The following is a 15,640-nucleotide window of genomic DNA, read 5'->3' as shown; positions in this document are numbered from 1 at the left end:
CCACCATGTCTTCAGATTCAGCTTGGAAATCCTGTCCTTGGGGGAAGCTCCCTACATCACAGCTAGATGCTCAGGCTGCCCTCCACGCCTCCTCCAGCCCGTCTGCCACTGCTGGTGTGCGTTCGGAAGTGGTCATGGCTCCTCTGATGGCAGGTTTTGCCCCTAACTCCCTGCTCCACTGCTGGAACTAGCAGCGTGCACCGAAAGTCCACGCGCAGTACACCAGCACGCAGGGGAGCAGGGGAGTGCGGTGCGGACGCGGAGCAGAGCAGATGCCCCACAGCCCCAGAAGCAGAGGACCGCAGGAGGAGGGACACTGCTCTGGGGAAGGACAGATCTCTGTATGCAAACAGCTCACCAGCTCAGACTGGCCGAAAAGGAGTGCGGAATGTGAACTGCTTAGTGAAAAGCATTTTTCCTTTTTGTAGAAAGCCAAAAATCTGGGGTTTTATTCATTCATGAAATGCCATGCTAGATAGTTTTTACATTTATTTATTCTACATTTATCTTCATTTATTAAGCTTCCCTTATTTTGCATATCATCTGCTGTCCAATCCATCCATTGTGTCCAAAATCTTAGTAACCTTTCAATTTGATTTTCTTTGATATATTCCAGTTCTCTGTTGAAATCCTCAAGTGAGTCACCAGTTTTTATTCTTTTATTAAATTAATTTATTTATTTATTTGAGATCAACAGAGAGAGAGAGAGAGAGAGAAAATGGGTGCACAGGGCCTCCCACCACTGGAAACAAACTCCAGACGTGCGCCCCCTTGTGCATCTGGCTAACGTGGGTCCTGGGGAATTGAGCCTCGAACTGGAGTCCTTAGGCTTCACAGGCAAGCGCTTAGCCGCTAAGCCATCTTTCTAGCCCCAGCTTTTATTCTTTTTTTTTTTTTTTTTTTTGGTTTTTCGAGGTCTCACTCTGGTCCAGGCTGACCTGGAATTAACTCTGTCATCTCAGGGTGGCCTTGAACTCATGTTAATCCTCCTACCTCTGCCTCCTGAGTGCTGGGATTAAAGGCGTGCACCACCACGCCTGGCTCCCAGCTTTTATTCTTTAACATAGTAATTATTATTTCATTTGCTTAGCTTTATTTATTTATTTATTTATTTATTTATTTATTTATTTGAGACATGGTAGAACAACTCACCAGGAACTCATGACAATCTTCCTGCCTCAGTCTCCCCAGAGCTGGACCACCAAACTTTCCTTAATCTTCATTATTTTAAATCTCATACCCATGGATAATGCAGTCAGAGGAAGAAGAAGGAGGTATTAGCAATATTAGATGATGCAAAACAAAGAACATTTAAATATTGACAAGGGATATAAAGCCACCTGTAGAAGTATAATAAAATAAAGTAAAATAAAATAAAACAAAACAAAATAGGACACACGGAGGCTTGTCCCAGCAACAGATCAAAATAGCAGCCAGAGTGGGAAAAGCATTATACTCATAGGAACAAAGATACTGTGGCAGAAATGGTGAGGCAAATAACATCTTTAAAATGCAGCAACAGGGACTGAGGAGATGGCTTAGCAGTTAAAGGCACTTGCCTGCAAAGCCTGCTGGCCTGGGTTCGAATCCCCATCCCGCATGAAAAGTTAAACCCCCAAAGTGGTTCAAGTATCTGTCATTGCATTTGCTATGGCAAGAGAACCTGGCATACTCATACACGCACATGTAAAAGAATGAAGTTTTAGCCAGGCATGGTGGCGCACGCCTTTAATCCCAGCACTCGGGAGGTAGAGGTAGGAGGATCTCCAAGAGTTCAAGGCCACCCTGAGACTACATAGTGAATTCCAGGTCAGCCTGAGCCAGAGTGAGACCCTACCTCGAAAAAAAAAAAAAATGAAGTTTTTTAACGTGCTGCAACAAATTGTCAATCAAGATTATAAAACTGAGATGGAGAGACGGTTTAGAGGTTAAGGCATTTGCTGCAAAGCCAAAGGACCCAGGTTCAACTCCCCAGGACCCACATAAGCCAGATGCACAGGGGTCACATGCGTCTGGAGTTTGTTTGCAGTGGCTGGAGGCTGAGGAGCTCCCTCTCTCTCTCAATGTCTCTCTCTTTCTCTCTCTCTCTCTACTTGCAAATAAATAAATAAAATTTATTTTTAAAAAGATTATAAAATTATTTTCAATGTCTTTCAACATGAAAGTATACCCATTTTTAGATGAACAAAAACAAAGAGAAAATCTCATCCTCAGAATGTCTCACAAAAAGGAACTGACCCCAGCCAGAAAATGACATCAGCCAGGAAGTGGCCGACAATGCGGAGTGCAGTGTGTGGAGAAGTCCAGAAGTACAACGTGGTGATGATGTGAAAGAGTTTCTTTTCTTCTTTTTTTTCCCTGTGGAGGTAGAGTCTCACTATAGCTAAGACTGACCTGGAATTCACTCTGTAGCTGGCCCAGAACTCACTGCAATCCTCCTATCTCTGCCTCCTGAGTGCTGGTATTAAAGACATGCACCACCACACCTGGCTTGTTTCTTTTCTGACTTAAAATATATGTAGGATTAAAATTTGTGACCAGGGATGGAGAGATGGATTAGTGGTTAAGGCACTTGCCTCCAAAGCCTAAGGTCCCAGGTTTGAGTCCCCAGGACCCACATAAGCCAGATGCACAAGGTGGCACATGTGTCTGGAGTTCGTTTGCAACACCTGAAGGCCCTGGCATGCCCATTCTCTCTATCTGCCTCCTTCTCCTTCTCCCTCTCTTAAAAAAAAGTGTGATCACTAGTACAAAGGGAAGGAGGAAAAGAAAAATTGAAATACAGTGTCTGGGAGAGTAAAAGTGGTCCATGTATAAATGAGTAATGAGTAAAGGACTCGTACTAAACCACATGTTCAGGGCCGGGCATGTGGTCCAGTGGGCAGAGTGCTTGCCTAACGCTCAACAAAGCCCTGATCCCAATTCCCACACTTCATAAAACTGAGCGATGCAATGCCAGCACTTGGGAGGTGGAGGCAGGGAGACCATGTGCTTTAAGGACATCCCTTAAGGTTTTTTTCCTTTCTTTCTTTTTTTTTGGGGGGGGGAGTTTCAAGGTAGGGTTTCATTCTAGCCCAGGCTGACCTGGAATTCACTACGGAGTCTCAGGGTGGCCTTGAACTCACAGTGATCCTCCTACCTCTGTCTCCCAAGTGCTGGGATTAAAGGCGTGTGCCACCATGCTTATCTCCCTTAAGTATTTTAAACAAAAAGTTATGAAAGATACATGAATGAAGATGGTGTGCATATGGGAAATCTGTAGAAAGATTTGTACCTAAATATATTGGAAATTACTTTGAACACAGATAAATATTTCATTTAAAGGCAAAAAGTTAAGATTAGTATATAGTCAAAATCCAACTGTATGTTGTTTACAAACCCATACATTAAATATCAGGACACAATCACATAAGTGAAAGGCTGAAAAATACATGTCATCAAAGTATGCTTAGAAGTAAAGGAAGTAGGGACAGGACTGTGTTCTGAACGTGCAATATGTCAATCGGACCTCACTATAGAAAAAGAAAGAGAGCTCGAGAGATGGCTTAGCGGTTAAGCGCTTGCCTGTGAAGCCTAAGGACCCCAGTTCGAGGCTTGATTCCCCAGGACCCACGTTAGCCAGATGCACAAGGGGGCGCACCCGTCTAGAGTTCGTTTGCAGTGGCTGAATGCCCTGGCATGCCCATTCTCTCTATATATGCCTCTTTCTTTCTGTGTCTGTCGCTCTCAAATAAATAAAATAAACAAAAATATTTTTTTAAAAAAGGAAAGAATCATGATGACTGGTTCACAGATACAGAGACCAGTTGCAGGTGGATTCTAGATCAGAACGTGGGAGTTAAAACAGCAGGATTTCCAGAGGAGAAACACAATAGTCCCGTCCTGACTTTGGACTAAGCAGAATAATAGCAAAAGAACAAAACAAAAGAAGCAGAATATTAATGGTATAACCATAAGTAATAACTTAGATCAGTGCTGAGAACTCAGATAGAGTTGGAAAAGCCATGAAGGGCCAAGACAGCCTTGGGGTCTGGAATCACTGGTTTCCTAATCTGAGGTGTGAAATGGTGCCTCAGGGGTACAGACTGGGATTTCTCTCCAGTATCTTTTCACACGGCTCAGATGCCAGCCGATGGTCTCTGTATCCCCTGCCTGTCCGCTCCTTCCTCCAAGGAATGTGCAGGAAAAGAATCTTAGCCAGTATCTGTAACTTGACTCATCTCCCTAAGTTTTCCTTTTCCTTTTGTGTCCATTCTTATATTTTATGTCCTCTACACAAAGTAGCCTATCTCTCATGGGTTTGAAATGTACAAGTACATGTGTGTTCATGATTTCTAAAATGGTTCGCGAGACCTCTTGTTCCAGCAGGCCTCACTCCTGGTCATTGTACATGAGTTTCTTCCGCCTGACTTACCTTGTCCATCTTCTCAGAGACCAGCTATCGTGTTCATCATTTTGCAGAGGGACTTTTCTCCACTTTGGTTCTCTGGTCCATCAACTTCTGTCCTTGGCATTTCTGTTGTTCTCATCTATATGGACTTGCTGCCTTACTTTTTATTAACTTTGGTTAAAAGTACTTAACTCATTTTTCTTTCTCTGACTTTCCTTGCTTGCTGCTTTCTTTTTTTTGAAGCAGGGTCTCACCTTAGCCCAGGCTGGCCTCAAACATCAAACTCACAGCGATTGTCCTACCTCAGCCACCTGAGTGCTGTGATTAAAACGTAAGCTACCACGTCCAGATTTTCTTTTTTATTTTTCAAGACAGAGTCTTACTCCAGCCCCAGTCTGACCTGAAACATACCTTGTAGTCCCAGGCTGGTCTTGAACTTACAGTGATCCTCCTATCTCTGCCTCCCAAGTGCTGGAGTTAAAGGCATGTGCCACCACATGAGGCTATGTCCAGCTATTTTAATCTTCCTATTTTAATGTTCCAATAAATGTACTTAAGGTTCTGTATTTTTGTCTGTGCAATTCACCCACTATATTCAAGCATGTGAATATAAAATTTTAAATTAGGCTAGAGAGATTTCTCAGTGGTTAAGGCACTTGCTTGCAACATCTGATGGCCTGAGTTTGATTCCTCAGTACCCACGTATGGCCAGATGCACAAAGCCGTGGGTGCATGTATCTGGAGTCCTTTGCAATGCTAAGAGGCCCTGGTGCACCCATTCTCTCTGTCTCTGTCTCTGTCTCTCTCTCTGTCTCTCTCTCTCTGTCCTTACAAATAAATAAATAAATAAAATTTCAAATTATTAAATACTTGAAATATGCAGAAAACACAGAATGTTTTATAATGCTTATGCATGTGCTGTCAAATTTGCTGATTTTTTTTCAATATTTTCCTGTAACTGTATGAAATATTTTCCCCAGGATTCACATTTTCATCATGCAGGTTATAACAGACAGGTTTTTTTTTCTCCTTGTTATTTCCTCTTTAATTCAGAGCTATTTGGTAGCACATTCTGCAGTTCCGGGATAGAAAATGGTCTGTGCCGCGAACCCTGCATGCCTGCCGGGAAGAAGAATCTGGGGCTGGTTTGACTCCGTTCTTAGAAGCTTCTGCCTATCTTTGTTTTACTGACGTTTCCTCACCAGGCTGCCCTTTAGTCCTGCCTGCTGGATACTCTAGAACGCCTTCCAGCTGAGGCCTTAGTCCTTCCTCTCTCCCTGAAACACTTCCTTCCATGGTTTGAATATTCAAATGTCCCCCAAGGGCTCATAGGTTTGAACACTTGGCCCCTGATTGGTGGCACTGTTGGGAGGTTGTGGAACCTTTGGGAGGTGAGGCTTAGCTGGTGAAAGTTAAGTCACGGGGGTGTGGGGGGGAGTACGCCTTGAGGTCTATCAGCAGGCCATGGCTCTGGTCCTCTCTCTGCTTCCAGGCTACCTACGAGCCACATCCCAGCTGCCTCACTTTCCCACATGAATCTGATGGCTGCCATGCCTGCCCCACCCTGATGGACTGTGTCCCTTGACATCTGAGCCAAAGTAAACCTTCTTCCCTGAAGTTGCTTCTGGTCACAGTCATGAAAAGGCATCTGGTTCACTTTCTTCTCCTTGGGGCTTGTTCTATATGCGTGCCATGCGAAGCTTGTGTGTCCCAAGTTCTCTTCCTCGGGCCACTCCTGGCACACACAGAGCCTCTGACTCCACCTCCTAGCTCACTGATTGGCTCTGCAGGGGAAGCCATTTGGCAGTCAAACCCAATGTGTTGCAGCTGACTGAAAAGCATGCACATTGCAGTCTTTGCATTTCCATCAGACTCCCCTCTGGGTTCCATGTCTGAGCCATGCTTTCAACCTCCTCCCTCGTCTGTTCAGGATGTCTAGTCCAGAAGGCACTTTTCCAGGCTTAGGTCACCTGACTGTCACTGTTCCCTCCTCAGCAGCCTTTGTTACTTAACAAACGAGGTCCTTTTCCAACCCGGTGTTAGATCCTCCACTGACCACGAGTGCCTGGCAAAGGGCTGATGCTGAGATGCACCTACGCTCATCCTGTGGCCCGTGGGGAAGTCCCTTGTCTAGAAACGTCCCTCCTGTGGAGACACAGCCTGCTCCTCCATGGACATGTTTGAGAGCAGACTGGCGGGAGGCAGGTGTTCAAGGTCAAGGCATCTGCTTACTCTCCCCTGGCAGTTCCCCAAGGACACTGCTGCTGGACTTGCCCCTGCCACCACCAACCTCACTGCCATAGACCAGGAGCTCTAGAAGCTCGGGATTTTCCTGGGTAAGGCAGAAAGACGGGCACACTGGAAAGATGCCTGCCTCACCTGCTTCTGCCACACCTGGATCCAAAGCCCCTGTGTTGTCGGGGGCTTGCATGGTTGATCTGGACTCTGACGGGCCTGAGGTGGACGCAGGGCTGGACTCACAGTCAAAGCAGCAGTCTGTTCTCTTCAGGCTCTTCAGGGAAGGGTTAGCAACTTTCCACATTGTGAGGCCTGGGGCCCTATAATGCGGTGTCTATCGCAACTTGGTGAAATATAGACCATGTCCCTGCTGAGAAAAAGTGGGGCTAATCCTAGATTTCTCTTAGGATGTGTGTGCCCATATTTAGATGCCAACTTCATAGATGCATGCTGCGTGGTGAATATGTGGGCACAACACTGCCGTGTTTCCTTGTGGCCCACGTGGTTATTTCAAGTGCTGGGTTTCAGAGACATCTGCTTCTTGCATCTGTTTGTACTTTAGAGAGTCGTGGTTGATGTGGACATAGCAACATGCCTGCTCTTCCTGCCCAGGAAAGTAATTGGGTCATTAGCAAAAATCCCTCCACCAAGTGATTCATGGCTACCCAAGCTGTGGGGATCTGGGCTGTTTTGAGCTTTAAGGAGGTGGCTAAAAGGTCCATCCTCCATATTTGGGGCATGGTCTTGAGTGGAGACTTGAAAGCCAGTATTTTTGTTGCTCCTAAAGAAATAAAGGGGGGCCCAAGAGGCCATCCAACTGTGCATGAATCCTCATGGAACCGAGTGTGGCTGTGCTTTGCTAGGGAATAAGGGGGACCGGGAGGCAGGCAGTGAATCACTATGGTAGAAGAATGCCCCAGATGTGGTGGCCAGAGTCCCAACACTTGGGGTAACCCAGGAGGACTATGCAAATTCATGGCCAGTGTGGGCCACATAGTGAATTCCAGGCCAGCCTGGGCTAGAGTGAGACACTGTCTCAAAAAAAAAAAAAAAAAAAAAAAAAACCCAAACAGTGGGCCCACTAAGTTCCAGCACAGGTATTTATAATTTCAACACCTATCACCAAACCGTCCCTCCTCATTTATTAATATTTTCACCAAAAGGGAATTAACATCTTTGCCATGTTCTCTGAAACCTTTGAAGATAACCATGTCTTTTTGCAGGCCTAAGATGGAATAAAATCTCGAAACAGACAGGGAACAGGAGATGGTTCTAATTGTCACTGTGAACCAACGAAGCAAAAACAGTCCTCACGTCCCTGTGCTCCTTCCAATCCCTAAGTAATGTAATCTCCAATAAAGAAAAAAAAATGTAATTATTATAAAAGTTTCAATCTTATTTCTTTGTCTTCTATTTCCAACGAAGGAAAATTAACATCATTTTCTATGGGGAAATGGCCTTTTGAAATAGTGCTTTCTGCCGCATCAAATGCCTTGTTCTAATATAAAGAAAGAAAATATCGGAAAGACTGGCTGACTAGGGATCATAGTGAACACTTCTGGCCTCCAAGCTAACAGCATGTCTTCTCCTTTTGTGCTTCCTAACAGAGCTGGTAATCAAGCATCTACCCTCAGGACAGAAGATGGTGACCTTCCCTTGGGCTCCTCAGGACAGAAGATGATGACCTCCTCTTGGGCTCCTCACGAAAAGTGTAATGAGATTAAAGAGATAAGCTTATGACCACCTCCTGGATAGGTCTCTACAGTTACTAAAAGAGAAATACACATCAAGTGAAACGAATGGCTCACTTTGTTTCCAGCTGACCTGCCAGTGATGACAAAAGCCACCTTGAGCAGAACAGTTATTCATTGTCCTTAAAGTAAGAGGTGCTTTTAGGTTTTGCTTTTTGTGTTTCACTCAGTTGTGCACCAAAGTGAAATAGAAAAGAGATACCACAGAAATAATTAAGAGAGTTACATAGACTAAGCATTATATTCTCTGCTTAGGGTATGAATAAAAGTCTCTATACAGTCCCATTCAATCAGCTAGTGATGGTTAATATTAACTGTCAACTTGACAGGCTCTAGAATCACATAGGAGAGTATTGGGACTGGGCTAATTGAGGTGGAAAGACCCACATTAACTGTGGGTGGCAAAACCCCATGGGTTTGGGTCCTGGGGTGAATAAAAAGGAGAAAGAGAGCTGAGCATCAGCATTCATCCCTCTCTGCCTCCTGACTGCAGATGCACTGTGACCAGTTGCCTCTCACTCCAGCCACCATGCCTTCTGGTCCATGATGGGAACCAAAATCAACTCCCTCCCTCCCTTCCTTCCTTCCTTCCAAGTTGCATTTGTCAGGCATTTTGAAACAGCAACAAGAAAAGTAGCCTGAACACAACTCCTCTCTCTGTTTATTTTCCTTCTATTTCTGCCATCCTGTCTTGCACAGCCTCTTTTACACATAACAATCCCTCCCTTGAGGCTCTTCAGAGATGGTTCAATGGGTAAGAACACTGGGTAGGCAAGCATGGTCCCCAGAACCCATGAAAAAGCAAGCCCCACTGAACATGGCTGTTATCCTGGTGCTCAGGGAGGGGGAGACAGGACTGCTGGGAATCCCTGCTCAGCCAACCTAACCAAAACACTGGGAGCTCCATATTCAGTGAGACTCTATCCCAGAGAATCAAGGTGGGACAGTAGCAGATGGACACACCCAACGTTGTCTCTGGCCTCCACATATCTACAACACACACACATACACGTGTACATAAGAATCTCTCCATTGAGAATAGTCCCTGTCTGTCCCGCAACCCCTCCGTCCCCATGCTTAGCGTAGAACTGACATATACTAGCCACCAACACATTTTAAATGCATGAATTGATAAAGGTCAAGAATCTTGGTCATTTTTAAACATTTTCTTTCCCTCAGCCTCTATGTCCATTTATTATATACTGACAGTATCATTCAGATAGTTTCCTCTATTGTAACTATTGTCCATCAGTTAAGGAAACTATAATTAGTGATGTGATTTTCTGCCTTCAAGTGCCTTTTCCTTCCAATCTGTAATTCCTCCAACAATGTCAGTGGCTCCCTCTGCACACCAAGCACACAACAAGGTCCTGCACGGCCTTTCCTATGACGACCTTGCTGCCCCGGCTCCTCCCACTGGCACTCCTTCAGATGCCACCAGAATGACTTGCCCATTCTTCCAGGACAGCACACAGTGTCTAATGACAGATGGCTATTTCTTCTGCCCTTCCCTTCCCCATCCATTCCAATCCAACCAATTCTTCAGGGCCCATGCCACCTAGTAAATAACTCGTATCCAAACCCCAGACTGTCAGTGATGTCCAAACCGCATGGCATTTGCCAGAGCTCTTCACTTGGTTGCTGCGTTGGGGGGGAACATAGGAAATATTTAATGAGCTGAACGAACTGCCAGAGAAACTGGAAAATGGTTGTTTAAAAATATCTGTCCTGGCAAGGGTTAATAGGGAGAAAGCCATCCTCCTTCCTAGTAAACAATCCCAGTGGAGTGGCTACATTAAAAATTAAAGACTCAGAGTAAGCCTCAAAAGGCCAGTCTGCTTGGTTTCTCGGCTATTTAAGAACCAAACACAATTTTGAAATTGTCTATCATTTAGTGGTAGGGAAAGCCTTTTCACAAAGCCTGGATATCAAAAGGGATAATGTAGTGAAATCTCTCTCTCTGTACATAGACTGAAGTTTGAATATACATGCATATACATTCAACCAACCACATGGCAAAAGTACCATGAATGAAAGTCAAAATACAAATGACAGTTTAGGAAAAAATATTTTTCACTTATAACAGAAGCCCATGAGCCAAGTTCTTACCCAGCACAGGATTTTGAAAATCAATACATAAAAAGCACAAGTATCCCCAGAAAAAAAAAATAGGTCGTTTGGGCTGAGGAAGAAATATGGTAGAGTCAATAAACGTGTGTAAAGATGACTGGCCACAATCAATATACAGATACATACACCAGGAGACCAAAGCCCCAGTAATGTCATTGTCTGTGGGGGACTGGGAATGGGGGGTTGACTGTGTGTCCCCATAGAGTTGGGGGCTCCGTTAAAGCTTGTGACCTGGCTCTCCAGCTGCCTGGCTGGAGGAGGTGTCGCTGGGGGCAGATCTGAATTCCAGCCCAAAGGTGTTCAGAGGCCTGAGCCCCGTGCACGTCTGCTGCTTGCTGCTTTTTGGTGTTTTCTGGCTTGTGGTGTTTTTTCTCTCTCTGCCTGGATTGATGAACGGGAGGCAGCTTCTTTTGCCATTGATGGAGCGTCCCTAGATCTGTAAGCTTGAAGCAAATCCCTTCCTCCCATGGACGCCACCTGGTTTGGACATTCATCCCGGCAATGCGAAACTGTTGAGTACAGTGGGCCAGTCAACACCCTGGCTTTTTTCTTGCTTCTTGGCGGGGGGCGGGGTTGTGCATATGTACAGATGTGTATGATCCGTGCATATGTGTGGAAACCAGAGTAGCCCCTCAAGTGTCCTCCACCCAGAGAAACACACAAGGAGAGACGACAATTGCAGTATTGGAACTGAGCATTGGAAATGCGCTGGTCTCCATCTGATCCATGGAGACACGCTGGGCGGCCCTTCCCCATGGGTGCTGTGAAGCATGGGACAGTGTCCTGCTAGAAGTCCATGCGAGTTTCCTGAAAGTAAAGGAGAGGGACAGGGGATTCACATGCCTACAGTTTTCTTGGAAAATCTTGTTAAAATGTAGGTTCCTGGTTTGCAGATCAAGGTGTTGGTGCCTGAGATGCCGCATGTTAAACATGTCCACGTGGTGTCATTGTCAGTACTCCATGGAGCATCCACTATGAGCAATAAGACAAGCCCCACAGGCACCTGCAGGGCCCAGACACAAAGAAATCTGAATGGGCGCAATGACGTAAGACAGGCTTGGGTAGGTATGGCAAGCATGTTCTAAGACCCGCTGGAGTTTAGGACCAGTTCGTTACAGATCTTGACCAGCCAGAAAGCCTGCTTAGGTGTAGGGCCTTCCACTGCAGCTGAGGAAACCCCACCTGTGATAGTTAAGGTGTTGTTAACTTGATCTGTTTAGTAATCCACACAAATCCCTTTTGGGTGGGTCTTGAAGGTTGCTTCCAGGAAGGATCAACTAAAGGAGGAAGTCCTTCCCCCAGAGTGAGCCCTTCCCCAGAGTGGGCACACCGCTCAGAGGGGGATTTCATATAAGGAAGCTCTAGGTAAAAAGAGCTCCTTCCTGCCTTCCACGTGGCTGCTGGAGCTGCTTGCTACCTTCCAGCATGGATTGATTGAAGACCAGCATCAACTGAAGACCCGCATGGATCGAAACCCAGCGGCTCCTCAGGAAGCCTCCAGGCTTTCCGGCATCATCTGCAGTGCCGGGTCGGGACTGCTGAGGCATCTGGCCAGTGGACTGAGCAGCTACCAGGTTCCGTGATTCTTGGGCCTGCAAATGCTATTAGACTATCATAAGCTAATTCAATAAATTCCCTTTTTAAAAAAATTCGTTCTAGCAATTCTATTCCTCTAGAGAACCCTAATACACCACCCCAGTGCCTACATCCTTCTGGCTTGATCTGAAAGAAATCCTGCCACAAACCCGTTTTTTGCTTTCATTGTATCGTTCATCCACCGCCTCTGGACACTTGTCTCAAGCAGCGCTGGTGGCCGGGACACATTCTCGTTGTGCAGAGCTTGCGGGTGCTGATTACATGTGTAAAACAATGATCACACTGGAACTTCCCAGGCAAACTGCACTCAAGGTAGCTGGAGCAAAGTTCATTGCCGGTTACTGTGGGTGAAGAATATGCCATCCCCCAGTCACCTGGTACATCTCTCAGCTACTCAAGATGCTAAGGGGACTGGTCACTGCTGAGGTCACAGGCTGAGAGGGAATCCGGGGACTGTCAGAGCCCAGAGCAGACTCAGAGTGAGCCACGGCATTGTGTACCCAAGGCTCTATCTGTCCTTGCACACAGAGGATCATAACAGCTGAAATCTAAATTGAAGTCTAAATATAGCACAATAAAATGACTTTCTTCCTTCACTCCATGGAGAGCAAACAGCCCAACATCCACCGCAGCAGGGCACAACCCACTTCCAGAGTTCACAGGGACAGAAAGGTTACACAACCACCCCCGTCTTGGCAAACACAGGCCCATCCCAAAAATGAGGAAGGAAAAGCAATTACCCGGTTGCTGGAAACCAATCATGGGTATTTGATTATGATCATTAATGGGAGAACAGGAGACAGACTGCTGAGTGGCGAGCAAGCTCTAAGTGAGACTGCATGAGGCTCCTGCGGGGGGATTAATTTTTGTTTTCTTTTCATCTCTCAGCCAGTCATCTGGATGTGACACTGAGTCTAAGCCTGTCACATCCTTATCAGTGTTCAGTGTCACTGCGTGGTGGTCACATTATCTCTGCTGGATGTACCAAACGACGGGCCTCTAGCTGTGGGGATCATTTTTCCCAGATTCTAACGTGAGGCGAATGGGAGCGGGCGGCTGACTTCTCCCAGGCAGGAAGCGTATCTTGCAGCATCAGAAAGACATTCCTCAAGCAAATATTTACTTGTGTGTGTGCTCCCCACTGATGTTGAGCACACAGTACCTAATCTCGGGGAAGCAGGAGCAGTCATCAAGCCCTCGGCCCCACCAAGCCCCGCTTGTGGAGAACAAAGAAGACAGGGAGGGACGGGAGGAACGCAGGCAAAGGGGAGCGGGGGCCACTTCCCTCACGCTCTATCACACCTGCCAGCGAGTCCCCCACATGCTGTACCCCTATACTGAGCTTCATTACAGCACAGTGGCTGCCTCGAGATCCCAGTCACCACGATGGCATTGGAGAGCCTTAGATGAGAAGAGCTGGGAGCAGTAGAGGCCAGATGAGAAGCCAGATGGAGCCGCCTCTGTGTGCCCAGGAGGCACCAGGCACCCCGCGGCCATGACCTTCACTTTGACGCAGGTTCATGTGAGGTGATCCTGCTGTGATCTTGGCCTTGCAGGTGAGGGCAGGGCTCAGGGGACCTGGCATTTCCTCGGCTCTGTAGTTAGTGGATGCCACAGTGATCATTCCCACCCCAGTGACAAAGCTTGACGGCACCAGACTGTTCCGTATCTCTAAGACACACTCCAAAGCCTCTGTCCTACTCCACACACAAGCTAGTCAGCACCTACGGAGGCTCACACACTTAGTCCTGTTAATGTCCCTGCATGCAACCCACAAAGCCACACTTCCTTGGACGCGTCTTTTTGTGGTAGTCTTGCTTATTTCTGAGTAAGGTACAGGAGCACCTGGGAGGCAGATTGGGAGGCAGCCCACAGGCACGTTCCCTCTGATCCAGCCCCACCAACGGGGTCATGGCCTCCCTGCCACCTCCCTTCCACTTGGCCCTGCATAGCACTGAGCTCTGAAGAGGCAGCCTGAGCACGTGGCCACGGGAAGGGCTGTGTGGCGGGCTGTTGTAACACCCTTGCTTGTAAGGAGGGACAAAGAAAAACTGACTGCAAACTGCAGGAGCCTCCAGAGCTTCCGAGAAAGATGGACAGAACCAGGCCTGATGGCGCAGAGCCTGTCCTCCCAGTTCTAGGTCTACCTGGGCTACAGAGGGAGGTCAAGACCTTTTTTTTTTTTAATCAAAAGAAGGCTGGGTAGACGGCGCAGTTGGTAAAGAGATTGCCTTGCAAACATGATGACCTGAGTTTGTTCCCTAGTAAAATCCACATGAAGTACCAGCCGCGGTGGCACGTGTCTATTATCCCAGCACTGGGGAAGCAGAGGTAGGCAGATCCCTGGACTCTCTGGCCAGCCAGCCTAGCCTAATTGGTGAGCTCCAGACTGGTGAGAGATGTTGTGTTAAAAAAGGTGGACAGCATCTGAAGAGCAGCACCCAAGACTGTCCTCCATCCTCCACACCCATGTGTGCACACTGGACACGCATGGACACACATTAAAAAAAGAAAGGAAGTCAAGAAAGGAACATAGCTCAGTGCAGAGAGGAATGTGGGCCAGTGGATAAGCACTTGGCATGCATGCGGGAATCCCTGAGTTTAGATCCCCAGAGCCCATGGAAAGTTGTGGTATGAGCATCTAGACCCCAGTGGGCACCTAGGGCAAGAGACCCTACTTCAAACAATGACCCACACCCTAAGTTGTTTTGTAACCTCTATACGTATGCCATGGCACCTGGGTACACATGCACATGCACGCGGGCTCTCTCTCTCTCTCTCTCTCTCTCTCTCTCTCTCACACACACACACACACACACACACACAAAGAGAGAGAGAGAGAGAGAGAGGGAGGGAGGGAGGGAGGGAGGGAGGGAGGGAGGGAGGGAGGCAAGGAGAAGCCTTAGTTCATTTACAAAGTACTGTCACCAGTGTGCGTCGTGGAGCAAAGTTACCCTGAAGTCACGGCAAGTAACCAGGGCATCCTTATTATCACTTAGTATCACATCCACAGGCTAACAAAGAAAATAACAAACCCATTGTTGTGTGTACGTGTCACATGTCATCATCTCAATGATTCTCATCTTCAGCTCAGTTCATGAAAGATTTCTACTGGGGACTTTGCTCTTTAAGAAGCAGAGCTAAAAGGGCTGTGTATTCTGATGAATGGCTGTGAAGTCTTCCTTTGGGACTTAACACACAATACAGTCACAGAAAATTCTCTCAGCTCGAGAAATGTCATGTTCACGTCACTGGCAACAGAGAGGAACGAGTTTCTGCCTGAGGTGACCTTGATAAGGAGCTTAGAGCCATGCTAAAGTGAGCTCCAGCTATTATGAGATGCACCCCAGCATCTTCAACATCCGTGACTCACCCCCTCATCACTGATGTCCTTCCAGCTGCCATGTGACGTAAACTGGTGGAGGGGACTGGCAGGAGAGAGAGGGAGCAAAATGAGTCACAGAACCCGCTGAGCATGGTGCTGTGCCTGGCCTGGGTTTGCCATGGCGGTGGCACATAATCACCAGTGGGAGGG

General features: G+C 46.9%; 1 protein-coding gene across 1 annotated transcript in view; it reads right to left on the bottom strand.

Annotated features, from left to right (window-relative positions):
• Disc1 (DISC1 scaffold protein) overlaps window positions 1–15,640 on the bottom strand; it is a 298,193-nt gene that overhangs the window by 33,111 nt on the left and 249,442 nt on the right. The gene's annotated exons all lie outside the window — the stretch shown is intronic.

The sequence above is a fragment of the Jaculus jaculus genome, chromosome 5 (assembly GCF_020740685.1).
Source record: "Jaculus jaculus isolate mJacJac1 chromosome 5, mJacJac1.mat.Y.cur, whole genome shotgun sequence".
Classification (NCBI taxonomy): Eukaryota; Metazoa; Chordata; class Mammalia; order Rodentia; family Dipodidae; genus Jaculus; species Jaculus jaculus.
This window is presented reverse-complemented; position numbering and strand designations above follow the sequence as displayed.